Consider the following 27,660-nt stretch of genomic DNA (forward strand, 5'->3'; position numbering starts at 1 on the left):
CTAGTTTTCCTTGGTGTGCCAGGACTATGTTCTTGTGCATATGTATAGAGCTGCACAAAAACTCTCTAAAAAGGGCATTTCAATTTGGGCAGACATTTGAGACTACAATGAGCGGATCTGGATGTCTAGTTTGAGGCTACACTTCAGGCTTAATGACGATGATGTAAATTGCGTAGAGGATGTCACTCTAGCACAATCAAAATGTTCACTACATACAGTCAAAAGGATCTCTCTTGCCCAAAACTTTTGTTTGGAAAACTCAGAACTCCCTTCTGCCTATTCCACGGTTGAGATTGTGATCCACAATTGTACTTTAAATTAAACAAACGGTGGAACATAAGGTGGAACAGAATTCACTTCCATTCATGAATATCTGGTCGAAGTATATCCCTCCTAAAATGTCATGTCTAATGTGGCTCATTCTGCACCATACCTTGTGGACCAATAACCGAGCAGCTTCAATAGGGTTAGGTAATGGTTTATGCCAGATCTGTAGGCAAGAGAGGGAAACCATACCCCATCTGTTTATGCATTGTCAGCAAAACAAACTGGCGCTCTCATTTTTGTAGCAATGTATTTATCCCAACCACCCATAAGAGCTTAACTAGAAAGAGCTTTGTTGGACGAAGCAAATGGTTGTTCAACTAAAATGTGGAATCTAATCAGATCAGCCCTTCTGTGGAATGCATGGATTCATAGAAATACTTTATTTAAAAAAAATAATAGTCTGATGTATTGTTGGGACTGAAAAACTCCTTGATGCTGCAAATGAGGAGTGCTTTAAAAGACACCATGGAACTGCTCTTGGTCGAGATTGAAGAGCTGAATAAAACTCTTGTGGAAAAAATGGATGATGTGGATGAGGACACTATGGATATTATATGGGACACGGAGGCTCAGTTGGTTTTCAAAAAGAGGGAATTAATGGCAGCTGCCTACCAGAGCTGAGGACCTTATGCATTTTATCATGGACCTTATTGAGGTTCAAGTGTCTATGTGAAAAGTCAGAAATGTTTATGAGTTAAGCTTCTCTGTAAGTAAAAAGCTCTCTGTAATAAGTCTCTTGAGACTCTAAAATCATACATTTACTTAATATAATTTAAAGCTTTCGCAAAAAAAGAAGGCCCTTACTATATTTTTTTTTGAAAACTATGCATTTTTTTTGGGTGCCCTTATTTTTGGTGCCCTTATTAGGAAGGATAAAATGCCCTTATTTTTGGTGCCCTTATTTTTTTCTTGGCGACGTGTGAGACTCTTGCGCTTCGGAGGATTTGCTCTCGAGGTTCTCTCTCTCTCTCTCTCTCTCTCTCTCTCTCAACAGCACACGCACACGCACATTTTACCCTTCCCCCGCGCTCCCTCCTCCCTTCCCTCCCCTCCCCTCTCTCTCTCTCTCTCTCTCTCTCTCTCTCCATTATACTCGGTTATTTTTAGTTTAATTTACATGACTAGTTTTGGGGCAGTTCCTTTCTGCTGCTCCTGTATAGAACTGTTTATTTGGTCCTTAACATTACTCCGGTTCATTCTACTTTTGTATGTGACGTCTGTGGCGTGTGTCATGTGCATCTATTGTATTCCATTTTCCTTGCTAATTCTTTCTTTGCTCTTCACTAAAAGCTGTTCGGTACCTTAAGATTCTAATGTGAAGGTATGCATAAAATTTACTATTCTTGTTTTAGTATGAATTCGGCTTGTGTCAACCTTAGGAAATGATTATTGCATCACTTCACTATTGAAGGCACTAGATCCATTCGGGCAAGAGCCAGGATTTGGAAAGGGTGATACCCCCTTGCCATATTTGGGTGTGTGTAAAGGTTGTGGGGGAAGAGTTTGCTTAGGCAAAGGGGGGAGGGTCCATATATCAAGCCTATAACACCCTCTCCGGTGATAGCTGGATCTAAGATCTATTTTAGTGAAGTAGGGTAATTTGGGTGTGTGTGTAAAGGTTGTGGGGGAAGAGTTTGCTTAGGCAAAGGGGGGAGGGTCCATATATCAAGCCTGTAACACCCTCTCCGGTGATAGGCGGATCTAAGATCTATTTTAGTGAAGTAGGGTAATCCATGTCTTTTTGACGAGCATTTGCCTCACATTATGTGCGATTGTATGATTCATGTTCACATGCATGAGCCTTGAGAAGAGTGATTCTGGATCATGCGGAAATGGGGGTAGTGGGCTCATATCTATTCCATGTGTGATAAACTATGCGGGCAAGTTGAGTCTTATAACAATTGACTTACTGGCTTCAAGAAACTTGTTTTCATCCTCCTCACATGGTTACTTTGGACAAGCAAGCTGAGCAGTTTATGGACAGATTGCGACATCCATTCCTCTCATAGATGTAAGCATGACGGGATTCTTTTTTCTTCGATGCAGTCAAACGTGCCTCCACCCTACCCAATGAGGACCTATGTTCAAACTGTAGCTAGAAACTTCCAAAGGCAAAGAGAAGGGAGTCGAATTTAAAAGGACAAGGCAAGTGTAGGAGTCTAAATAAGGCCTCGCCTTAGCCCCAGGAAGCATTAAGCAAAGATGGATGAAAGCAAGTGCCTCAATGCAACTCCATGGAGCACATAGAAAAGGATTATTCAAAGAACTAGAAAAAAGTTAAAAACACTTCAGCAAAGGCAAGGAGCCTCCGAAGGTGAAGACAAAGCAGAGGTCATACTAGATTCCATGTGTGTAGCTTTTGGCTCAGCTCATTCAAGGCTCGTGGTTAGGTCTCATAAGCTCTAGGTAAGGGCTCAACTTTAATGCAATTGAATCCTCAATGTCCCATGCCTTTTAATTGTCTGTGGTGGCAGTGTGTCTTTTTTTAGCAAAACCATTGAGTGCACACTTAGGGGACATAATGGTATGTTGCATGTCTAAGTGAGAAAAGAACAAAGATAGAATTGCATAGCGGAAGGTCACTCGACTCACACACAGTAGTTACAAAATATGCCACTGTACAAAGATGTATTCCTACACTCTCGCTTGAGCAGGCCCTAACCCTCACACTATTGTGGAAAGGCCAAGAGAATGGGAGAAGGCTAAAATACTTGATGAAGAAAATGAGAAGGGAAGGTGCCTTTTTATAGCTCCGCGAGGAGGTTGGTCAGGAGGTTGGCTGTAGGTCAGCTGGCCGACTTGACATTACTTCCTTAGCCACTTCTTTGTGGTCCCCGATTCCGACATTGCCGAGCCACCACTGCCACTGCTACTGTTGCTTGTGAGATACTTGTAGGTGGTTCGCCAGACAAACCTTCATCTTGACAGCGCAAGTGCAAGCGCAGGGGCAGTGGATGCGGGTCACGTCACCCGCGACGAGCCCCATCCAACCTGGACTCAACCTAGCTCCGACTTGCTTGGGAACCCAAAAATAGGGACCTTGGGGTTCTTTTTTAAATCATTGCAATCTGTCTCCTCTGCGTTTCTAGAGTGCAAGCGAGTGCATTTACCTCTATGCACACGTGTGTTTGGTGTAGCAAGGGCGACTCTCTTATACAAGCTTATGCCTGTATCTTTGTTCCCCGTTGTGCATGTCTCACTAACAAGTACTTGAGGGTACAAGGCTTTACAGTTGGTATTAGAACTTGGAGAACCAATTGATTTTTTTTTTTGAAGGTGCCTATAGGTGCGAGGAGCACGATTTGAGTAGGCAGAATTCAATTTGAAACTTCTCTTCTCTATAGTTGCGTGTTCGTGTGGGGTCGTGTACTTGGACTAGTGGTTGATTCATCAACCAAGGGCCACATCTACCCATACTTCTTTGTGCATCAGGCGGACTTCCTTCTTCATCACTTCATGCACCGGCACCCACTTTGACTCGGCAAGCCAAGCATTTAGACCCGACGAAAGCTCCCTTCTTCATCACTTTGCGCATTGGCATCCATTTTGACCCGACAAGCCAAGTAGCGCAATTCTGGTGGAGGAAATTTCGGTGTCTTCTTCAACTTTGACCAGCAAAATGGATTCTCCATAGGAAATGGTGGAGCTTTTGGTCCGCACGTGTTCCATGCAGACAGTTATGGTAGATATTGCAACTCGTGTGGTGCAATTGTAGTCTGGCCAGCGGTCCCCAATTCCAAGCTTTCAGGTTGTGGGTTGGACTCCTAGTATCCGTCAGTGACTTTGTCTCCGCGAGAGCGCGCCCGATTCAGCTCTTGCTTTTTTGACAGGGCAGCATAGGTCGTACTCCCTCGGGAAGTGATTGTTAAGCTCAGCTCCTAGCCCGCTCGATAGTTCTTCCAGTAGCAACAACTCCTCTACTTCCTCTTCTTGTGGTTTTTCTCCTTCGTGGTGCCCTCCTCCCCAATGGTGGCATTCTTTGGCTTCGGGCGGAGGTAGAGATGTTATGGTTCAGGATAAGTGCACTTCATTGCTCAAGCTCATCAAACTCCTTAAGTTTTTCGGTGAGATGGATGGTGAAGTCACCAACTCAACGTGGGAGATGGCAGCCGTGGTCGTTGCTATCGGCGGTTCAGATATGTTCCAGCTTCATTTGGTTCACATGGCTTTTACTAGTGGTGCTTCCATGTTGTGGGAAGACTATGTTCACCATTACACTATCTGTAACTGGGAGGGTTGCCATATTGCGGTCCTTCGCCAGTTCCTTCCGATTCAGTTCCAACACGACTTGAAGCGTCAATGAGAGTGCGTGCAACAACTTCCGCGAGAGATGATCCAAGATTACCTCTTGCTTTTGGAAACTAATGCTTATACTCTTGAAGCAAGTGGAGCAATTTGAGGATGCTCTTTGTTTACCAATGCAATTTGACGTAATGGCGCATGAGCCTCAAACTTGGGAAAATGTCATTCACTTGGCCCCCACTTTGGAGGCCCGTGTCACGTGCATCCCGCACTTGGATGCCACGTAGACATATCTGTACAGAAGGTGCAGGACCTGGGATGGTAAACTGGTCCCATGTGAGCCCAGTCCGGGACGAGTCAGCCAGGGATCCATCCCAGTCGTCCGAGGTCAGGTGTGCATTGTCCTACACATGAGTCCAATGTCAGGTGTGCACTGTCCTGCAGATGAAACAATGCCAGTCCATGTTGTGAGTCTCCCTCTGGAATGATGTCAGTGATTCTGTGTATCTGGTATGGTACTGGATGCCAGATCATTGTGTAGATAGTTAGGGTTTACTTTTAGGAAAGGGGCCAGAGCCCATAGGGCTACCACAAGTACTTGTGTGGGCATGGGGATAGTGTAAAACCACCCCCATGAAGGCCAGGAAGGCGCTGACTGTACGCACCTGCCATGGATAGGCCATGGAGGGTTGTAGGACAGCCCTAGGGGCAGGCCAGGGGAAGCATACAGGCTGTACAGCCTATTTATGGCTGTAAGGGCAAGTATGGGGCAGCCCATACAAGCTGATGTCATGTGCATGAAAGATGCCATGGACATTCTCAGATGCTGGTCCAGAAGAGGCATCCAGATAAAGAGTATGAACTTGATAGAACCGGGATTTATGGAGCACAGAGTGCAAATTAGCCAGTGTGGACTTGGAGCAAGGCATGGAGGACATGAAGAGGAAGCTGTCAGCTGCTGCAAGTGGGGACTGTCGGCTGCATCAGAAGATGACGTCAGCTGGACCAGAGGACAAGGCGGCTGAAGGCGCAGCATTATAAGGGATTATGTCTAGATTGCACAGCTTTTATGATGAATATAACCAGTCGGCTGGCCGACTGCTGGTCGGCCAGCACTCCAATGTTCCAAGAGGACATAAAAGGTCACATGTGCTGTTCATTAGAGTCATTCAACTCATTTAGGAGTTGGGTCCTTAGGGTCCCCAGATTTTGGTGATGTTCACCTTTTCCAAGAAGGCAGCCTAGGGCTATGGACTGAGAACTTTTTGTACTATATATATAGCACATTAACAAGCTACAGGCTCTTCAGCAGGAAGTTCTTCAGGCTGGGAAGGAGATATCATCAGAGGATATGGCCATCACGTTGTTGTCGCATTTGCCTTCTTAGTACTCAGCTCTCTACTCTTCTTTGATTACCAGTGGCAGGCTCAGCACCATCACTTGGGAGAAGCTTGTGCCTATGGTCTTGGACCAGGAGGAAAGATTCACGAACCTTCCACAAGGCGGAGGTTCGGAGGCCTTAACTGGCCAACGGTTGAAAGGCCGGAATAACAACAAGGGCAAAGGGAAGGCTTCATTGGAGAAGTCTTCTGAGAAGAAGGCTAATGCAGAGCGAGAGAAACTGAAGGCCGACAGGACCTGCAAACATTGTGGCGAGAAAGGCCACTATTGGAGGAAGTGTCCTAAGCGGACTGGGAAGAGTGCTGATTCTTCAGCCTCAGCTGCAAAGACTCCAGCATTTGTGCACTTAGAGATGATGGACTCAGATGCTTCATCTTCTTCGAGTGAGGAGGCAGTTGGCTTCACTGCAAAGGATACCCGGGAGTGGATTCTTGACAGCGGTGCTTCCAGGCACATGACTCCTCCTTGTGACTTTTTTTTGAATCTGAAACGGCAGTCAGGTCGCATCTTCATTGGCGACAACTCCACAATTTCGATACACAATGAGGGCCGGATGGAGATCATTCTTGACGGCAAGGGGGGTAAGTGTAACTTGGTTGAACACAATGCTAATCAATACACTTAAATACACTAAGATTTGAAGGACACTTGCTCAAATACAAGAAGTAAATTGCTGAATTGACAAGAGGCACACAATGAGCCGGAACGGCCGACCCCTCCCTTGAGTAAATTGTATTACTATTGGAGAAATTCAATACATAGCTTCACGGGCATCCATTGCCAAATCCTCCATGCCAATGCATATGAAATTCAGCATTTAGAAAACAATGGTATGTCGATGTAGATCACCAAGGAGCTGCCTTGATGCCCGGCCCGACTTCAGTGCCCATATTCTCTACCATTGGCTCTATGTTCTACCAAGCAAGGTAGAGAGCACATAGGACAAGAGAAATACTACACAGGGCGGCTAAACAAGGAGTCCTGCCCTTCTACTGAGTAAGTAATGACAACACATTGTCCAATTAGCTTACCAGTCTTCATAGAAGTTGTTGCAAGCGGAAGCCTTCGCGTTGGAAGCTTTAGAAGTGTTGATATCTTCGATTTGCCGCAATCCTTCGCGACAAAAGTCTTCAAGAGGATGAAGGGAACCTTGGGAAAGCTTCCCCTATGGTTCAACTTGAGAAAGGAAGGCTGAAATTAGGGTTTTCAACAAAAAGACCAGAAATTACAGCAAAAATGAGAGCTGTTTTGCTGAATTTCAGTCATTGGGAGTGAGTAGGAGAGTGATTAGCACTTGGAAACACTCTTGGAAGCTTGGAAAACACCCTAGCAAGTTGGGTATGGCTATGGAGAGCTTGGAAATGGAGAGAAATGGTGGAAAAACAGAGTTTTCAGCCTCCAAAAATCCTCATGAAGAGAAAACACGAATTTCTCTTAATAAGTAAGTGAATTGGGGTCCAATCAGGTGAAGGGACATGAGGAGATGCCCATTTATGAGTAAAAAGGGAGGATGAGGTCCTGGACATTGAGCCTTGTCCGCCTCGGGACTTCAGGGAGTGTGAACTTGGAAGCGGTCATAATTTATAAGTGACTTTTTGGGCGCCCAAACTTTAATGAAATGGGAACGCACTCACTTATAAATATTGGCTAAGTCCTAAGGGCTATTTGAGCCTAGATTGGGTAATACTTACCACCTGTTCACATGCCACACAACCATGTCAGCAGACAGTTTCACACGCACGGTTCACGGGCGGGCGTCCCCTAGCCCGAAACTACACATAGGTCATGCAGGCATGAAAACAGCATGCAATTTCATTTGCAGGCTGCTATGCAATGCAGCATTGGCATGAGCAATTCCCGTTCATGAAACCATATAAGACCAGGCGTTTCCAGGCAAGTATATGCGATACCAGACCCAGTGGAAAGCCAATCCTCCAGGCGTTTCCGGGCATGTACACAAAGGCACAAGTCCCAGCGGAAAGCCAAGTCCTCCAGGCGTTTCCGGGCATGTACACAAAGGCACAAGTCCCAGCGGAAAGCCAAGTCCTCCAGATATTCCGGGCATGATAACATCAAGTCCCAGCGGAATATCATATCCAACTATACAGCATGACACGTGTCAATCACCTGCATAGGCATATTCCATAAGCCATGGACACCAATCCAATATGTACATAGTGTGAAAGCAAGAGTGAACCATTTGGGTGGCCAAATGGTGACATTCCCCTCCGCTTCTAAACAGTTGTCCGCAACTGAAATGCATCCAAATATGTCTGAAGCACATGCGGGCAATCTTTGAAGAACTCTTCATCTACCCATTTAGCATCAATGGGAAGATAGTTCTTAAACTTCACAAGGTAACGCCTCACAACTTTGCCTGCAGCAAGCTTGCGTTCCTTGTGATACACAATCTGCTCTGGCTGCAGGGTACGTGGCAAGTCCATAATGAAATCCATTGTAATACTTTCCCATGGCTGCGTGGGAATAGGCAATGGCTGAAGCAAACCTGGTGCCTTTTGCCTATCAAATTTGACCTTTTGACAGATGATACATGCACGTACATGTGCCTCTATGTCCTTCCGCATACCTGGCCAAAAGAAATACCGCTCAATCATGTGCGTAGTAGGCATTATGCCTCTATGACCAGCATATGGAGGAGCATGGCACTCATCCAAAACCTTTTGCCTCATGTCAGACACCACACATAGGCAATTATCTTTCATGAGATAACCCTCTTTGATCACATATGAGGCATGTGCATGACCAGCCATCAAATCAGCCCAAATAGTGGCAAAATCAGCATCCGTATGATACAAATCACGCATGGTAGACAAGTCCCCATGAGAGGCAACTGAGATAGCTGCTACATACGGCTTTCGTGACAATGCATCGGCCACTACATTCTTCTTTCCCGGGGTGTGCAAGATCTGAAAATGAAACATAGAGAGGAAATTGGCCATCCTCATATTCTTCTCTGACAATTTAGTTTGAGTAAGAAAATATCTCAAACTCTGGTGATCTGTCTTCACAGTGAAATCAGCCCCAAGAAGGTAATGTTTCCATATAGTAAGTGCATGAATTACAGCCAAGAGCTCTTTCTCATAAATGCCAAGAGATAGCTCTGCATCATGCAATCTACGACTCTCATAAGCCACGGCATGTCCCTCTTGATTAAGGACAACCCCTATGCAATTTCCAGATGCATCACATTCCATACAAAAAGGCTTTTGCAAATCCGGAACGATCAACACTGGACCATGAGTAGTTGCATCTTTCAATGCGAGGAATGCATCTCTCTCTACATTAGTCCATTTGAACACGGCCTTCTTCTTTGTCAAATCATGCAAAGGAGAAGCAATCCATGCAAAGTGCCGAATGAACCTGCGGTAGTAAGAGCATAATCCAAGAAAACTACGGATCTCATGCACTGAACTCAATTCGGGCCAATTCCGAATTGCATCAATCTTTGCAGGATCCATCCGCACTCCATCTTTGGACACAATATGCCCAAGATAATGTATCTCTGACAAGAAGAACTCACTCTTCTTTGCATTTATGAAGAGTTTATGCTTATGGAGCTCTTCAAAAACAATAGCCAAATGAGCTTTATGCTCTTCTTCGGTCTTCGAGAAAACTAGTATGTCATCAAAGAAGACACCTGTAAATTTCCTGTACCCACGGAATATGCGATCCATCATTCTATTGAATGTAGCCGGGGCATTTGTAAGACCAAAAGGCATAACAGATGATATCCACTCTTGAGATCAATTCGGCTAAAGCATGCCGATCCATCCAACTTGTCAAGGATGTCGTCTATGCGTAGAATCGGAAACCGATTCTTGATGGTAAGCTTATTCAAAGCTCTATAATCCACACGCATGGCATTTTGCTTCTTGGGAGAGCTCTGTGGATCAGCCTTCAGGTGGGGGAGACCTGGGTGGGGATCCTCGATGTTTACACCCCCACAGAGACGAGAGCACGGTGTAACATGCGGAAGCTTCATGGTCGAATCGGTAACTTCAATGCTCAAAATTCAACAATCGTTCACGACGAATATAACGCACAATACTCAAGAAGATGTGCAAAAAAAATAGAGAGAGAGGGAGAGGGAGAGGGAGAAGAGGACAGCGTTGGGTCCCAAATACCCTCTGTAGGGCCCCCACCACAAATGGTGTATTTGCTTTATTAGAATGATGTAAATCTGAAAATAAAGACTGAATCTTGACCTGCACTTTTCACCTTGGTTGGAGCACTCCCCTTGGCTGTCCTGGCCCTTGGAATGCAACAACCTGTCATGAATAATGAGATACCAAAACTGAATTATGGCTGGGCTTTTTATACCCCCTCAGATGGCTGGTCGGCTGCCCCAACAGGGGTCGGCCTGCTGAATATCTTCACGGCGAGCTCACATAGCATTAAATGCTAACTTTTATCATCGTTTTCACACTAGACAGGCGCTGTCCAGCCTTGCGCAATGTCTGGGCCGCTGGGCAGCCTTGCGCAATGTCTGGGCTGCTGGGCAGCCATGCGCAAGTGGTGCGGGCTGCCCCCACACCAGGCCGACTGGCTGGACAGGGCCCCTAGGGCTGGCCAACAGCCTGCCCAACCCACACTTGGGCTGGTGGGCACTACTTGGGGCCCTCCTGGCCCCTTGGGGTGGCTCTAGGCCTACCCCATGCCCATGCAAGAGCCTTAGGCTCTATTCTTGGGTTGCCCTATGGGCTGGCCCCTTTTCTACATGCATCTACAGCTGTCCGGCACCCGGTTGCAAACAAGATACACAGATCATCTGATATCGTTCCAGAGGGAGACTCACAGTACGGATTGGCAGTAATTCATGTGTAGGACAATGCACACCTGACCTCGGACGCATAACTCCAAAATCTTCTGATAAGACTCCGTCATTCTGTTCGCTTCAAGTACTGAAGACAAGGTTCTAGTCAATAGCGACTAGAATGATCTTCCAAACGATGCTTCATATGGAGTCCTGCCAATAGCTGAAGAAAAGGAATCATTCAAAACATCTTGAACTCAAGGCAAATATGATTCCCACTTACCTTGCTGATCATGGACATAACACTTCAGCACATCAAAGGCCAACTGGTTGTAGATTTCTATGTAGCCATCAGTCTACGGAGGATGAAATGCACTGGAAAAAATCAATTTAGTACCAAAGTTATCAAATTGCCCTCCAAAAATGACTGGTAAACTTGGCATCTTAGTCTGACACTGGTCCTAGGGATCCCTTCAATAGGATACCAATGCCGAATGAACAAATGGGTAACATCTTCGGCAATCACCTCCATTAGATATCCCTTGCCAAATCAACAAAACGTTGCTCAAAAATCTGCTTCTGCTCTATCTTTATCTTGTTGCCTCTTCAGGACTAGCTTTGAGGTATGCTTGTGCATATCTTGCACATGACATCCCCCTCTGCTAAATTTGATGACAGGATTCCAACCTGTTTCTTGGATGCCTGTCATAGTCCCATTCTATTCCCGAAGTCCCCCTCTCATCCAATCCAACTCTAGCAACCTTTTCGCTGAACACCCGGCCCGGTCTGACACTCACTCTACCCCTTGGAGGATCAACCTCCCCTGGAACCGTTGCCTGAAAGCCTTTCCTGGAGTGCCCCAAGTGGCACCCGACTCACAGGACTGCCATCCCCTTGGGCTTTGTGGAACACCACCAGCCAACCTCCTAGGAGTTCTTCCATGTCTTACATTCCTTGCCTTGGGCCTCGTACCTGTGCACTTTCATGTACCTTGGACCTGCGCACCTTCATATGGGACTGAATCAGTGTTTAGCCTTGCTGAGCTTGATATTGAAACAATGTTTCCTAGCTCCCACACCACCACAAGATCAAGACACAGGTGATGGGTTGTCACATGCTCTCTGCACTCAATGCATGGTGACAAGATGGCTCATCATCAGCAGTGCAACAGTTGTACATTATTAGAACCTAGTAGGATGATAATTGTCGTATGCCGTGACCCCATTGTACATCCTCAGTCCAGGATAAGTCAGGCACGAGCTACGTAGGTCATTCCTCAGCCTTAGCGGGTCAGTCAGTCAGTCAAGTCCCTTAACCCACTCGGAGAGAATCATTCATACATGTAGAGTCAGTAGAAGCCTTAGGGTTTGCATTGGAAAGCACTCTGCATCCTGCATAATATGCATTCATATGCCTGTGCATCATTTAGAACATCCCAGAAGCATTAGGAAATTTACTAGGATTTATCTGGTATTTTTTCCATATTTTATAGTATTTATTTAGCATTTATTGTCATTTATAAGTATAAACTTTATTAAATAAATGTCCAGCCAACTTGACCAACCTCTAGTTAGTATAAATAGGCTTGCATAGGGCTTAGTTTCCCATGCAATCTTCAATGTGCTAAGAGCTTTCCTCCTCAGCCCTAGGAGTTCCCTTGCCTTCAGCACGAGACTAGTCTCATCCAGCCCTTGGAGTGCTTGAGTTTGCTTCAGCCAACCTTGGTTCTCCAACGCATGCAATTCAGCAGTCCCTACAGCCATAAGCGCATCAGATCAGCCCCAAATCAGCATAAGATACCTGCGTTTTTTGCATGTGAACAGTCTGCTTTCAGCATCTATTCACGCCAGAATTCAGTCTACAGCCCTACGTTTTCTGTCCAGCATCAGCATTCAGCTTGCGTTTTCTGTCCAGCATCAGCATTCAGCCTGCGTTTCAGTCCAGCATCATCCCTACAGGTCTACGTTTCAGTCTACAGCAGTTCTCAGCCCTGAATCATCAGTTTACATCAGTATCCAGCCTTCAGTACATCATCCAGCCATACACCAGCCCTCTGGTGAAGGTAACACAGCATTCATAAGTATTTACAGCATTCTAACATAGCTTAGAACAGTCCACCATCTTCTTTTCTCAGCCTCAAGTGTGCAACCCTTCCTCATGCCCTTGGGAAGAGTGCATAGGCTCGAGATCAGTTCATCGAGGTGTTTCTACAGCCGTGTACAGTTCAGCCAAGCTTCCAATCCTTCGAGATCTTGCGTTTGGCTTATCTACAGTCCACAGTCATTCTCTCTAAAGAAATAAAGCAAATACTATCTCGTTATCGGGATAGGGGCCCTTCAGTGGGTAATTCGGGACCCAATCTGGTGTACAGTTCTCATATCCCTCTCTCTCACATATCTCTTTAAAGTTTGAAGTATTAAAGTGGATTGCTAAACTCACGAAACTTAGGATACAGAAGACGGTGTGAGCATTTGTGTGACAAGATCTTCCAATACAAAGACTTCCGCTGCATATCACATGGGTTCATCCATGTGCGATGCAATAGGAGTCTTCTTTCAGCCCTAAACACCATCTGGGAACATGGTGATGCAAAACGCAAGTAGAAGAGTCATAGATACTGCTCATCCAACTGGAGTTGACCGATGTGCAAACTCCTCCACTCAATCCGCATCTGCCAATAGATGCAACCCAAAAGGTGTGACTTTGGCTTGGTAGAATCTTGATGTATCTTGCAGCCTGCACCTCGGAGAGCTTATGCTCCTGGAGCATAAGTACATCAATTCTCCCCACTCTGCTAGGGTGAAGCTCTTGTCTTAGAAGCAGCTTCCTCGGGCCCCTAGAGGCTCTTGTGTGGAAGCCACGTACATTCCGTGTCACCATCTGCAGACTCATCTAGAAACATCTGAGTGGGCGAACAGTATCCTACCCGAATGTGTTGAAGACCCCTCAAAACGAACCCTCTTAGCCTTGGGCTTCGAGGGCGATCCATAAAATGTGCCTTTGGGCAATGGGGGACAACACCTCCCTTCCCTGCTGCATAGGCCTCCTTTAACCACCTCGTGATCAAATGGTCTGTAACTTCATAGTATCTTGCCACCATGGTGGTAGTGCAAGCACTCAAATGCGACCGAACAGATGGCATCTGAGGCACTGATTTGGCTGGCCAGTGACAATCATGCTTTGGTGCGAGGTCCTCTTGCCAAAACTGATGGTGATGGAGTTGGGTAAAGTTGAGGGTCCTCAACTGCTACCCAGACTCTGGGGACTCCAGTGCTTGCCAACTCACCCGTTGCCACCTTTGTGAACGACTCAGAGAGGGGGGTGCCAAAGCAAGCTCCAATATCCCACAAAAGATGCCGAAGCTCCATCCCCAAGCCCGGAAACAACAATGTCACCGGGTGCTGGGGAAGGCGGTGATACATGTCAGCCTGCCGTTGAGAAACCGGCCTGCCAAGCGATCAAACTAATGATCTGGTCTCCGACCACCACTGGGATATGAGCCAACAAGGCAGCTACATCGGTCATTTGAAGACAAAAAGTGCCTCGGCCCAAAATACGACCCTCACAAATGTGAAGGGAGGCCTAGAGCCAGTCATGGATCTCCTCCTCGAAGGTGAAAAGCCGACAATCGAGTTGTGCACTCCTGTGCGGGATAGGTCATCAATACGGCCTGCAGAGTGGCGCATTGCTGCTCTGAAAGGGTGATGCAGTAGGCATTGAGATGGGGGTTCTCCGCCTAAGGAACCAAATCTGGACCGGAGGCCGCCATATTGTGGTTAACACAACTGAGAAACACCTGCCTAACAGCGAAAGAGGAAAAGGCACAGGGAAGCAAAAAACTCCCCGGAGTAGAAGCGGATGGGACGAAGCGTAGGAGAGGAACCACAAAACTTATGCCATTATTGACCATCCAATTTGGGCCTCACTTATAAAGTACGTGCAAAATGGCAAAACTCAGTGAGTTTCTAATGTGCACCTGATGATACACATGACAGGCTAGACTTACCGGACTTTGGTGAAACTCCGCCCATGTCCACTACATGCTTTTACCTACATGATGACCTCACTAGAAGTTGGCATATGTGTAACAATTGTTGGAGGTAGTCAATACAACATCCCCTTGCAAAGAGGGTTATGCAAGTGTGCAAAACTAACTAATGGAATAATCCGGTCATGCATGTCCTCCAAAAAGGCTCACAAAAACGTCGGAAATAATTCCCTAGGTTCGACTACTACTATTGTCCTCCGCTAGCAGTATGTCCACGGCACTCCCGAACGATGCACGTGGCATTTCATGATTGTCTTTTGGGATGATATTCTCATCTATAGTAAAAAGCACGAAGAGCATCAGCAACATTTGGCGCAAGCTCTCTGTTTTATTAAAAAGAGCACGACCTGAGACTTCATGAGAAAAAGTATGAGCTCTTTTGTTAGCAAAGCAGGTTGTTTCCTGTTGGCTAGCACTGTGTTTCTTGTGCACATTGGTGCACATCCGCTCTTGTTACCCATCATGGGTGACTTGTAAAGTTAGCTGTCCTTAATATTGACGTTGAGTAACCGCGTGGTTTTATCATTGCAGGTAAAGAAGATATGGTCTACCATCTTCGCAATGCTTTATATGGTTAAAGCAAGCTCCGCAGGAATGGTACATGCGGGTAGACACTTTCTTCATCAGAATTGGTCTTCTGCGGTTTGATAATGATCCTAGTCTCCTCATTCTACACATCGTTCATTCTTCTCTCTATCCCTTGAGAAACGCAGCCCATACTCACAGAGCCTCCCTCTCCACGTGGGTTGTATTTCCTTCATCAATCTAGTGCTGATTCATTCTCTCATCTCTGTTCATTGCTGCGTTTGTTTGTCATTGTGTTCTTTTCTCTTCCGCTGCACACTGACATGGTTGAGTAGGATACCTTGTGCACAGTGATGTGTCTGGTCCTATGCGGACACCATCTTTTGGAAAGCATCTATACTTTGTAACCTTTATCGATGACCTCTCCAGATTTTCTTGGGTGTATCCCTTTTAGGCAACAGGGGAGACTTATTGGCATATATGCTATGAGTTATGCCACATAAGATATGAGTAGTGCCACATGTGAACATGGGCTAACCAAGGGCACTTTTCTCCCTTTGGGTTTTTCCCCTTGGATATTAGGTGTGAAGGACACCACACTTATGATGTGTATTTTGATATTGTGGAGTCAACTCTCTTGCTCCACACATATTGTATCTATCTTTCTTTGAGCATCTATCACCATCTCTCTCTCACTCTCTTGAGAGAGCTTGTTGCTGTGTACTTCTCTGTGTGTGCCTCATTTCTGTGCACCTAACCTAACAATTGCTACCTCGTGTGGGCTCTTTACTTCTATCGTGACGATCATGCCATCATTGACGGCAAGATCGTCGAATAGGGACTCGCGGCTTGAGGCAAAGGTACAGATGGCAGTGTGGAACTACAATGGGTCACTGTGGTCAGATTTTGAGGAGGTGTTGGGAGATCAGGACATTATTTTTCTCACAGAGACACACCAGAGTCGAGAGGAGTTTGCCGAGGTGACAGGCTATACATGGGAGTCTGCCTTTAGAGGACAGACTAGATGGGCTGGAGGTGTTCAAGGATCGGGGGGAGTGGCCCTACTTTTTAGGGAGGAGCTCCGGCCACGTGTTACAGTGATGAGCCAAGATGAGGAGGCTAGTTTCATGTGGGTCAGAGTGCAGCTCATGGATACGAGGGCGGTATATATTGCTATGTGCTATTTCTCGCCAGATGGCTCACTTTTTGCTCAAGGGAAGCATCATAGAGATCAGATGGAGGATGCCGAGGAGCATGAGGATGCTATAGCAAAGGAGGGGAAGATATTCACAGCATTGTCTAAGGGGATCACGGAGTAGAGGGGGGATATTTTGCTAGTGGGAGACTTTAATGCCAGGACCCAGAGTAGACAGTGTGAGGTGTATGACATTGAGGATCCACATTTGAGGGGGCTAGATGAGGAGGACCTTGGGATACAGAGATCTTCGGAGGATCGAGGGGAGATCAAAAAACATGGGAGACAGCTATTGGTGTTAAGTGCGCATCATCAGCTCATTATTTATAATAGGCTCGAGAGGTGGCCAGGCTCAGGAGCCTACACTTGTTTTCCATATGGAGGAGGGAGGAGCACGGTTGACTACATTCTTGGTCCCATAGAGACCATGAGTCTCATGGACTCTTTTTCCATCCCTACTTGTCCTATTGGGGCGGATCATACATACCTGCTCCTATCTTTACGAGCACATCCTTCTAGTTCTACCACTTTCCCTACTATTAGTACATCACTTCGCCCTACTATATATTTCACACATGATTGTGATCATCTATATAGTACTTCTATCTACCGAGGCCTTCTTCATCTAGACCCACACTCACCTCTTGACACTCTTACTACACAGCTTACAGATTTATTACATACATCCGCCCTATTGAGCTTCCCACATTTCTGTAGGAGTACCACCAAGAGTAACATTGGAAAGATGCCCCAAAATAGTTGGTACGATGACGAGTGTCGGGCTACTCGTTCACATCTCAAACAGGAGGCAGAGAGAGGTGAAATCTTGGGCCGCAAGGCACAGAGACTTAACCAATCTTTAACTCGCCGTAAGAAACGCATGTTCGAGGAAACCAAACACTCGGACATGTACCACTTATTTTTGAGCAACGATTCAACTGAGGCTTGGCAGAGGCTACGGGAACACCGTTCACACACCCGTATCTCTGACCCTAAGATCTGGCATAAATATGCTCAGTCACTATATGATGTGCCAGATCAACCGCCTATACCCTATCCTTCAGAGCCTCGCCCACTCACTCTACTTTCTTTATAGCAAATATGGTGGAGAGTGCTATACGCCGACTCCAGCACAGATGCACGGAGGACCACACAGGCCTTAGAGGTGAGCATTTTTCATATGCAGCTGACACAATGGCACCATTTATAGAACATCTCTTTAACAGGGCTATCATAGAGGGGTTCCCACCCACACACTATCGCCCCCATCCATAAGGGGGGTGACCCTATGGATCCGGGTAACTACAGAACTGTGATGGTAGGCCACACATTGGCCAAACTTTATGGGTCGGTCATTGAGCATGAGCTCAGTAAATTGGCAGAGATCTCTGGATTCAGAGCTACTGAGTAGGCTAGTTTCCGCTGAAACCACTCCACTCTTGATCATATCTTCACACTCAGGAGCCTCATAGAGGAGGCGAAGGCATAGAAACGTAGATTATATTGCTGCTTTGTGGATTTCCGCAAGGCATTTGACACTGTGCCTCGCGACAGACTTATGCAAAGATTGCAGACACTTGGGATACCATCAAAGATGATATGGGAGATTATTGCTTTGTATGAAAGAGTTGTGGGTCGTGTGTGATGCCCGGGCGGATTATCAGAGGAGCTTGCTAGCACTATTGGTGTTAAGCAAGGATGTCCATTATCTCCCACCCTGTTTGGATTATACATTGATGAGCTAGCAGATTTTGTGGGTAAAGGGGGGGGGGGGCAGTGGATCATCTTTGGCAGATCTATATGTAGCTTTAATGCTTTACGTAGACGATGTAGTACTTGTCTTGGCTACCCAGCAGGGGTTACAGCGGCACATGGATGCCCTGGGAGAGTTTTGTTGTAAACCGGCCTTCAGAAACCAAAGGGCGGTGAAACAAACACTCGCACATAAAACACTTCAACACCATTGAGGACCTAGAAAAGGAAAACAAACAGGGGGAGCTAGAGTGCTCCTGCAAAAAGTACACGGACACCGATTGGCCCCAAATCGCAGTGGCGCCCCTTGTGGTATTTCTTTGATTGATTATAAGAGCTTTGATTACAATATAAGGCTGGTAATTCAGCCGTCCCAGTAGAACTCCTGAAGCCTGCAAAGGACCTGCATCTGGCTTCTTGTCCACACGGCATCCACAAATAAGTCCAGCCATTGTTCACATCGAAAGACTCTCCCACATTGAGTCTGCATACAGAAGCTTTCTCCCATGATCAAGGCTGCCACAACCATCCATAGCCTCTCACACTATGAACAGCATCACACCCTGACACATCCAGTGCTCCTGTATCACAACACAGACTCCCAAACTGTCTCTCAAAAGAGAACTCGTATCACAGCACAGCATACCATACAGTCGACACATCTGTTCCAACCCTCTCTACCTTCCAAGGGTACTATCCATCTCTGTCATGGATTCCCTGTTCCCTGTCTTATCAGTAGCAAGGCTGTACCAAACATGTGTCCATTCCTGTACCCCTTGGCCTGCATGTGACCTATCTCCTGGAGAAACGCAAAAACATGTTTCCTTGGGAAACCTACAACCTGTTTCCACATGAAACCCTTAGGCCTGTTTCCCTTTTGAAACTCCTGTTCTGTTTCCCATACATCTAGTTACCTGTTCCCTCATGAAACATCTGGCAACATAGAGATGCCCATAACTGTAGGTCCCACTGTTCCTTTCTAGCAAGAGAAAACAATCTGCTCCATGAGCACGCAGCCATGTGAGCTTGCTTCACTCCCATGCCAAGAAACATAACCAAATGACCTTGTACTTGCAGCCAAAAACCCAAGCACATAGCTGAATTTGCAACCAAACAAAAACAGCCCATAAACTGTCCCAAAACAGTCCCGAATCAAAGCATAGAAAGGCTGAAAGTTCCATCAGTTGAACACCATCATCATGATGTCTATGTTCATGAAAAAACCAGCCCCCTGTTCAGTCCAGTCCTCCGCTTTTGCACCAAGAAAAAGATAGAAAAGCGCCTGCAGCCATGCGCTTTTTCTCCTATCAATAGGTGCCCTGAAAACTGCCCAAGCAACACACAGTCCAGTCTCCTGTATGCTGCGCCTGAAATCCAGCCCACCTGGTGGCAAGGAAAAGAGAGAGAGAGCACGCCCAGCTCTGTGCGCCTGCTGTCCTGCAGCCGCCTGTAGCCTCTGTATCTCCTGCCCCGCCCTCAACACGAGCATGAGAGAGGATGTTCAGCGTGCAGCTCTGTGCGCCCAGCCAAGCAGCCCGCTTTCCAACGAAAAAGCCAGCCCATGGGTCTTCAGGCGACCAGCCCTTCTCAGCGAAGAAGCACACCACCCAACAAGAGTTAGGCACCTCTTTTGCCTGGCAGCCCCTCCTTTTTCCTAAAAAAGCACACGTGGCCCCAAAATAGCTTATGGGCCACGTTTTCTTCATAAATGGCATTAAAAATTACTTTAAAGGTTTTTAAAACCTTTTAAGTTAAAATTCCTTTGCCCCCTTTCACACATGGGGTTATCCACACATGGGCTCCCTTTTTGACTCCAACCTGATGCCATTCACACTGTCCACCATGTCCCCGTGCACACTTGCATACTGTCCAGAGAAAAACACAGGGTCGTAACATTTGTAATCAGGGGGGCCTGACGGTCAATCTTGGTAAAACCAAGGTTATGATTTTCAATACCATGAAGCAGGGGCGAGAGACCACCCACATCATATACCAGGACACACGTGTGGATGTAGTGACTTCATATGTATATTTGGGTGTCACCTTTACTAACCTGGCGAGGAGGTTCTCCATGAGACGGACAATTCAGGACAAGGTAGCCAGAGGGTATGCAACTTTAGCTTTACTTGAGAGGCAATGTCACCAGGCGCATTTTCAGGAACCCCGTACAAAGAGATGGCGTTTTGATACCATGGTCACACCAGCCTTGATGTATGCATCCCCCATCTGGGCTCCAAGACTATCAGCAAGCGGATAGTGAGGTTTAGAGCACCCACAAATACTTATGTTCTCACGGATGATTCATAGTAAAACCTCGACGCCACATGAGATAGTTTTGGCAGAGTTTGCGTCTTCGCCCATGCTAGTGGAGGCACTCTTTCAGACAATGACATTTATTCAACGGGTAGGCACATGCCCCCAGATAGATTACCGAGACAGGCTCTAGAGTCATCAGAGCGAGTAGTAATCAGGGCGACAGTCATGGTATGCAGAGGTTTTACAATGGTTTTCACTACATGGGATGAGTATGGACAGGCTCCCTCCGTTTCAGTACGATGAGGAACATCCGACCGTGAGACTCTCCTGTGTGGAGAGGAACCGATTGATACGTCAGGATTTGATATAGCTGTACACACGTCATACATGGATCGATCCTCCACAACCTCTTCCTGTGAAGAGGCAGCACTACCACGATCATTTCTTACAGCTCACAAAGGATGGGTTTGTGCAGAGACCAGGTTACATGGATGTATATATGTCTCATGCCATGCGCACTACTATTGGGCAGCTTCGGGTATCTTCACACACTCTAGAGATAAGAGGCAAAAAGAGCTACAGGAGCCCCAAGGGAGACACGTATCTGCAAATTGTGCCACATAGAGGTGGAGACAGAGACGCATTATGTTTACCATTGCCCTGTATACTATGAGATTCGAAGGAGATACCACTGTCTCTTCAGGGAGGGATTTGGTCCACTCAGTAGAGTTATGCAGTTTCATGATCAGAGATGCTTGGGGGGATTTTTGATGGAGTTACGTCATAGAGAGCGGCTATTACAACAGCTCCCACAGTAGAGGGATATTACATCTCAAACATGGATCACTACCTTCTTCCAGCCACTCAATGGTGGGACATCCTCCACAGCTCCTTCGGTCCAAACCCGGGTCCCTCGGAGACGCACTATCTCTACATCTACTAGTAGAGGAGTGACATCAGCCCAAGCGAGAGAGCTACAATCCAGGAGACGCCCCCCCCCCCCAAAAGGTCTTTAGAAGACGTTAATAAAATCTTTCTTTCTCTCTCTCTCTCTCTCTCATCTTTTCGCCTTCTTGAAGGGTGGGTAGTGGTAATTACACCTCCCTCAATGTCTTTGTCCTAATTGTGCATCTGTAGGCCTCGTCTGCATCAGCTTTTTTGACCTTTGGCGGCTGTAGGCGACCTCTTCTAGGCTGTCTTTTGGTGTTTTTTGAGGACTACCTCTTACTGGAAGGAGAGCCTTTTATCTCTCTACATCCACATTTTCAGCTATGCTCCTCAGCACATTTGTGTTTTCGGCCTTCTTTCCACCTTTTTGTCCCTAAATCAGCAATGTTTTTGTGTTTTTTTGGAACTCACAGCCTTGCTTCCTCCTACGCCACTCTCCACTTCAAGCTCAGCTTTTTCTGGTGTCTTCTCTGCAAGTAAACCCTCCTCCCCCCACCCCCCCCCCCCCCCACCATTTGCAAGTGCTTGCAAGGTGCTTTTAGGTGCTTGCATCAACATTTTCGTAGTACTCAAACCCGAGTGTTTAGTGCCACCACTAACCCGTCAAATTTTGCAGGTAGTATGCGGATGCACCTCCAAGCCATGTCCTTGGGGGTCTTTGGTACTCCAACAATAGCCATTTGGTCTTGAAAATCTTTAAATTGCTTGATTACAGCATCTGCAAGCTCCCCTTCAGCAAGCCGTCCAACTGCGAGCTAATTCTTCAGGTTTTGAATCCTGGTCTGATACCTTGTTTCATACTGATGACTAAGAATTGCCCAATCATCATAAGCTTTTGAAGTATGCTAAACAGAGTAAGAACAAAATCACTTACGCTTGTCACAATGGCGCAAAGTGCACCAACATTGATTGCACTTTTACCATGCTCGTAGAAGTGGTGTGTATGACGGAATGACAATTGTGTTGTCATTGGGATCATACACCCATTTGCAAGTGTTTGTGCTTGCAAGGTGCTTTCAGGTGCTTGCATCAACATTTTCATGGTACTCAAACGCGAGTGTTTAGTGCCGCCAATAACCCGTCAAATTTTACTAGTAGTATGCGGATGCACCTCCAAGCCATGTCCTCAAGGGTCTTTGGTACTCCAACAATAGCCATTTGGTCTTGAAAATCTTTAAATTGCTTGATTACAGCATCTGCAAGCTCCCCTTCAGCAAGCCATCCAACTGCGAGCTAATTCTTCAGGTTTTGAATCCTGGTCTGATTCCTTGTTTCATACTGATGACTAAGAATTGCCCAAGCATCATAAGCTTTTGAAGTATGCTAAACAGAGTAAGAACAAATCACTTATGCTTGTCACAATGGCACAAAGTGCACCAACATTGATTGCACCTTTACCATGCTCATAGAAGTGGTGTGTATGACGGAATGACAATTGTGTTGTCATTGGGATCACGTGTAGCCAACGATTCTACATCCATTCCCAACACGGTTTCGAGCAACTCATTAGAGTCTAGAATAGCGTTAATCTTGAATTTCCACAAGGTGTAGTTTGTCCCATCTAGCTTGTTGCAACATCTCCACCTTTTGCGCCCTTCAAATCTTTTCGCCCTTTACACAAAAGTCTTGGTCTTCACTACAACCTCTCCCCAACGTTTTCGATTTTCTTTAAAGAGCTTTGCTTCTCCATCCTTTGGTGGCCAGTTTATTCTCATTGCAATGTTGGGAGATGCCTTTCGCCCTCCTGAAATTTCCGAACAGCCCTTGTTGATCCATCTTTTGGGAATGCATTTCTGTGCATCTTACCCATTATGCACCCTTCATAAACATGTTTTGGTGGCAGCTCTACATGAGGCATATCCTGTACCATTTTATGCCTTTGCAATAGCATCAAAGTGCCATAATTCACATGCCCAAACATGGCATGCCATAATTCTGCCTCGTGCATGGCAGGTGTAAGAGTGGTAACCACATGAGCATCATGCTCTCCTCTCAAACTTGTAAAGCTGATATAACCCATGGTACAATGTGCCGGAAGTGACCAATGCATAGCCACCTTCACGGTCTTTCACTGTGCATCTGTTGTCCTCAAAGCTCACTGCATATCCTCTTTTAGCAAAAGAGGAGACGGACAACAAGTTCTTCTTAATCCATGGCACATACAATACATCTGGAAGACATGAGTCTGCACCATCTCTGTCGTTGTGAGGAGCACCTCACCAACACCCTGAACTGGAAAGGCAGAATTGTTTGCACATGTTGCCCGCTTGCCTTAAGGGGCAGCCATAAGCTTCTTAAACAAATCCCTCCATGAGGTAATGTGTTTAGAAGCAACACTGTCAAAGTACCATGTGTCGTGTCTTTCATTGACACTGAGAGACATATGCTCCAATGATGCATCATAACTGCAAGTAATGAAAGTCCACTCATCCTGCACAAGATTTACTGATGCATCATCTTTCCCTGCAGGTGATGAAGAATCTACAGCCATGCCGCTTTCCTCTTTCTTCTTCTTTGCAAGCCTCTTTCTGCACTCATTCAAGTAATGACCTGGCTTCTTGCACTAGTGACATTTGCCCTTTTTCTTGGGCTTGCATGCATCATTTTTATTCTTTTGTGAAGGCCGTCCCAAATCAGCCTTTGGCTGAAAATTATGTTTGGCTTTTCCCTTGCCCTTGTCTTGGGTAGCAAAAGCCCCCCATCACTACGCATGTGGAAGATTTGTTCTTCTGATTCTGCAACAAACCAATCAACTCTTCAAACAAGATTATTTCCGGGTTTCCTCGCATAGAGTGAGTGAGCGATGTGTGGAAGTTTAAGTAGGTTTCTGGCAAAGATGATAGTGTCCTGGAAACCAACTTTTTGGAAATGACCTCATCGATATTGAGTAGCTGTTCTCGAAGATCTTGGATCTTCGTAAGATGATCAACCATACTATCACCTTCATTCATGTCCAAGTTCTCAAACTCTTTCTTGAGAAATGCAACCCTGGCCTCATTCTTTGTCTGATACATGGTTTCAAGTACATCCCAAGCTCGCCGTGAGGTCCTGCAAGACCGAATATGCGGTATGATTGATCGCTTTACTGACAAAGCAATCAAAGCCATCGCTTGGACATCTCAAGTATCCCATCACTTCTACTCCTGTGTGGGAGGAGTGGGTACTGCTGCTTGTTGAGCACCACGACCAGGTGTGTTAGGTTCTATGTCAATAGAGTGTACATCTTCACCTGACACATAACCCCATAATCCTTTGTCCACAAGTAGATTTCGGACCATGAAACTCCATAGGGAGTAATTACTGCCATCCAATTTGTCCTCTTGGGACAAAACCCCAAATATATCGGTCGTATTTCCATCCATGTGTTGAAATCTCTTGCAAGAGAGATGCAAACACGTGCAACCAAATATGTTGTAAAAAGCACGTGTAGGCAAAATCCCAATGCAACGGAGTGCAATGTTGGGCAACCACAAAGTCCTGTGCAAATGTTTTGCTTCGAATACAAGGCTGTAGATAAGCAATGCTGAAATCCCCAAAATTTTTGAGCACCAATGGGTTGATTTATGTGTTAATTGCACATAATTGACAAAAGCCCCAAAAATTTGTGTACCAATGAGCTTTAATTGTGTGATTAAGCACTAATTTTAGAAAAGCCGTAAAATTCTATCCCCTGTAATTGCAATTGTGCAAATTTTGAAAAATCTCCAAATTTGAAAAATCCCCAAATTTTCGCTGAATCCTGCACCCTAATGCTGTCTTGCACCTGATTTTTGCAATGAAGCAAAAAATGAACAAAAACCCCTTGAATTGAACCAAATAATCAGTACTTGGTGGAACCTTGATTTTTTGCTGAGATGCCTGTTAAAGACTGTGCAAAGACTCTAGCCATAGTGCTCCTCTGGGAGACTCCTTAGGTAGCTAGAGTGCGGCCGTCTTCAAGCTGCTTACCGGCAAATATGAGCTTCTAGCCCACAGTCAGGGTTGCACAGAAATCAGGCGCACATAGAGAAGAACACAGCAGCAAGCTCTCTCAAGAGAGTGAGAGAGAGATGGTGATAGATGCTCAAAGAAAGATAGATACAATATGTGTGGAGCAAGAGAGTTGACTCCACAATATCAAAATACACAACATAAGTGTGGTGTCCTTTCACACCTAATATCCAAGGTGAAAAACCCAAAGGGAGAAAAGTGCCCTTGGTTAGCCCGTGTTCACATGTGGCACCACTCATATCATATGTGGCATAACTCATAGCGTATATGCCAATAACAATGCTACAATTAGTATGGGCTGAGAAGACAGTGTGTACGAGAGATGCAAAATGATGGGGAGATGACACACAATGGGTACCCACACTATACAAAAAGGGGGCCGCTCATGAACGCAAGACTCAAAAAAGGTGTAGCTACCCAGACATACATGTAGATGCCCACAAGAGTGATATTGCCCATGATCAAGGAGGGAAACGTGTCAAAATAGGAAACCCCAATATCCCCAAACAAGAGATGACAAGGACCCCTATTAAATGAGGTATTTCCAATGTCTATTTTTGTCATTTTTGTGGGACTTGCCAAATCTTAGTGCCGAAGAAGGATAGGGGTGCTACCACCTGCAGTGCAGCTACCCGTGCTAGTCCACCTGCTGGTACTTCTAACAACCGGCTAAGATTATTTCACAGTGTGCATAGCATTGTCGCCATTGTACTTATGTTTCTTGCAGGACTTCTTTCTCTCTATTTGGTGTTTTTTGCTCTTGCATAAGCTGTGTTTTAAAAAGTTTGTTGTCGATGTTCAAGTCTACTCCATTCTTAAGATTCCATGCATGTTAGTGCGTGATTAAAGTATGCTTTTCTGTAAATCATTCCTTTCTTGTGTATATCTGCAATGCTATGCCAACGACTTTGTATCATAGAGACTGATCATTTGGATCTTTTTCTTGTTGGGGGCAGGCTGTTTCAGAGATTCCTGTATTGCGGTTTAGATGTGACTTCAATGCTTATTTTTCGGATTCATTAACAAAAGATTGCTCTGCCTTGCTGGGTGGCCAGATTGCATACATTCTAGTCACAAACGAGTGATGACAGTGGCAAGAGTTCTTGTGAGTACTTCTAGGAGTTTAGCTCGTTGCAGCATGAGCAGGCTTACCGTCATTTATATCACACCTGTGCTTTTGTTGAATAAACATGTGACTTTGTTTGAAGCTTATTTCTTGCTGTGAACATCCTTTAAGGAAATTCTTGCTGTGGCATAGGGGCAACTCAAATACACGTGATTGGTTGAATCTTCAAGAAAAGGGAAGTGGTGGCACCTATGGCTATCTTATGGCTTGTGTCGATTGGGCTCGTGTGGGGTGTAACTAATGCTCTCATAAAACGAGGAGCTGTTATTGCAGAGAAACATAAGAGACATCATACAAACAAGGAAGTGAAGAAAAGCAAGGGTCCCCTTTTGTACCTATATTCCTATTTGCAGGAGTGGATATATATGTTGAGCTTGTGGCAGTATTCTCTTCCCTTTCTAGTCAACTTGTCAGCGTCAGCCTTATTCTTTGTCAAATTAAGTGATACTCCAATCACTTTGGCAGTGCCAGTAACAAATGCCATCACATTTGGGGCCACTGCTGCAGCTGGGATGGCCCTTGGAGAGCAAATGCATGGCATGCGAACGCTGTTAGGAATATTACTCGTAATTGGAGGCGTTTTGATTTGCATTTTACCTCCTAGTAACCCTTCTGAATCTTCCCTCGGGTAAGGGCAGCTTGGCAGAGTTGTGCGCCCTTTTTGCAAAACTTAAGTACTTTTAGAGTCTAGACAATGATTGAAAACCAAAGCTCGCCTCTTTTTGAAAGTAGCTCAAAAACAGCTTATAATGTTACTCATGCTCTTTTAGTTGGCCTCCCTGAATGAATTCTTGTGGCCTATATAACAAATGCATGGTCTTAATCAATTTTTAAGTTTCATTGCATGTGATGGTAAAAGTTTTAGCATTGAGCTAACAAGCATAACCAAGAGGATTGACAAGTGCTAGTTATCTTGGCACTAATCAAGCATGCAAATTTTCATGTTCTCTACCAAAAGGTCATTATTTGATGGTGATAAATTTTTGTTTTTAGACACTCGTTTGGAAAGCCAAGAGGACTCTCTCTCTTTTTTTTTGGGGGGGGGGGGGGGGGGGGGGTGGATGGGTGGTTGGTTT

The 27,660-nt window shown here is 45.7% G+C and overlaps 1 long non-coding RNA gene across 1 annotated transcript; it reads left to right on the plus strand.

Annotated features, from left to right (window-relative positions):
* The first annotated feature begins 1,227 nt into the window (after positions 1 to 1,227).
* LOC147624064 (uncharacterized) lies at positions 1,228 to 27,360 on the plus strand. Its single transcript, XR_015269248.1, has 3 exons — positions 1,228 to 1,282; positions 26,415 to 26,563; positions 26,717 to 27,360. It is a non-coding gene; the product is annotated as an uncharacterized LOC147624064 (long non-coding RNA).
* The last annotated feature ends 300 nt before the right edge of the window (positions 27,361 to 27,660 follow it).

Source organism: Cibotium barometz, chromosome 26, assembly GCF_041138505.1.
Source record: "Cibotium barometz isolate CiBa-2024 chromosome 26, ASM4113850v1, whole genome shotgun sequence".
NCBI lineage: Eukaryota > Viridiplantae > Streptophyta > Polypodiopsida > Cyatheales > Cibotiaceae > Cibotium > Cibotium barometz.